General features: G+C 33.5%; 1 protein-coding gene across 2 annotated transcripts in view; it reads right to left on the bottom strand.

Moving 5' to 3' along the window:
* Nucleotides 1–1,547, bottom strand: part of LOC106883670 (bifunctional heparan sulfate N-deacetylase/N-sulfotransferase) — a 119,830-nt gene extending 118,283 nt beyond the window's left edge. For both annotated transcript variants that reach the window (XM_014934769.2, XM_014934768.2), the window contains exon 1: nucleotides 1,395–1,547. The gene's annotated coding sequence lies outside the window, so the exon portion shown is untranslated. The remainder of the gene's footprint in view (nucleotides 1–1,394) is intronic.
* Between the last annotated feature and the right edge of the window lie 216 nt (nucleotides 1,548–1,763).

The following is a 1,763-nucleotide window of genomic DNA, read 5'->3' as shown; positions in this document are numbered from 1 at the left end:
TATGTGTGTGTGTTCTTGTTTAAACCCGAGGTAACGTGATCGAGCAAGGCCTGCGACGAATGAAGATTTTCGTCTATCGGTTACAATTACTCAATGTGTCCTTATTCAAGACAGTATAAGATGTAATGTGACATTGACTGCTATTTGTAGCAGGCTGAGCGGACCGTGTAGAGGATGGCCCGTTTAACACACACACACACACACACACACACACACACACTATATATATATATATATATATATATATATATATTCATTTATGTTTATCTATATGTATATATGTGCACACATATACAGACATAAAATTTCAACCGAGACGAGACACCGTCCTCCCTCCGAATTTTATTAAAACATTTCATCGTTTAGAAAAGAGGTAACGCGAAATTCGATGTAAGGACGGTATAAAATCTTGAGTTTTAATTGCTGTTATTATTGTAGATTGGTAGAAACGCTAGAGGTTGAACATTATGCAATATTTGTTCCCGGCTTGTATGTTCTAAGTTCAAATTCCACCCAGATCGACTTTGTCTTTCATCCTTATGGGCTCGTTAAAAATGTCAAGCACTAGATAGGATCAATAGAATCGACTGTTACCACACACCAAAATTTCTGCTTTACAACCAATGTAAGAAATAGATATTATTATTAACTCTGTGTATTGTACGTATTGAGTACTACTTCTATGTTCGTGTGCGTTTGTGTGAGTGTATGCGTAATACACACACACAGATTTTCAAATGGAGACAAAAGCACGTTCTTTTCTTTAGACGGGAATCTGGATTTTCGCACACTCAGTGAAAATGTGAAGAAAGAACGTCAGTTATTGCACATGCAACAAGCTCGAATGTAGAGAATTAGGGTGCGACGTCTAAAGGAATTGCCAATAAGAATTTCACTTTGCATCATCAGAATTTTATACACACACACATATACGAAGGATAGAATCTACTGTAAACATTATTTATATTAAGAATTATAACATCCAACATGCAAATAAACGACACTCGAATTATAAAGCGTTCCTAACAAGAAATCCTAAAAGACCGACAAACACACAGCTCTTACAAAAGGCGGGGATGGGAAACAGAAATAAGCTAACAATAATAATAAGAAAAGTACATATTTGAAATATTTCCCCTCTTGATTTATAGCAAGTTTTCTTCTTACAAGGTATTACTCTTTCTTAATACGTTATTACATCGGAGCAGCTTAATTTACCTGAAAACCCCTTCACCATTTATTAAATGTTTGTGACTAACATACTAAAACTAATTAATTGTCAAAGACACAAGAGCAAAACACATATGGAAAAGAAAAGATGAGGAAAACAAACACGAAAACAAAAAAGATAAATAATAAGCAATGAATGAATAACAAAGAACATCTCCACTGACCTTTTTCCTTTCAATTAATGCCAGTGTACAAGCTAACTTACTCATTCAGCAGAGAGAATTTAGTAATAACATATTTCTCCAAGATATACAATTCTGAACCGGAACTATACTGTAATACTTCCACGCATGCGTACATCAGTCAATTTGCTGTTACTCTATTGACCTAGTTGTGTACTTTTTTCGGCTTCTTTATTATTATTTTTCTTTATTGTTACTATTGTAAACTATTTCAGTAGAAGTGGGAGCGTTTAACTTTCTAAAATAATATATATGCTCTTATATAACAGTGATATACAGATATATATATATATACACACACACACACATGTTTATGTTGTATTATTGTATGTACATAGTGTACATGTATAT

This window comes from Octopus bimaculoides, chromosome 5 (assembly GCF_001194135.2).
Source record: "Octopus bimaculoides isolate UCB-OBI-ISO-001 chromosome 5, ASM119413v2, whole genome shotgun sequence".
Taxonomy (NCBI): Eukaryota; Metazoa; Mollusca; class Cephalopoda; order Octopoda; family Octopodidae; genus Octopus; species Octopus bimaculoides.
The sequence above is the reverse complement of the archived record's forward strand: the minus strand, read 5'-3'. Positions and strand labels throughout refer to the sequence as shown.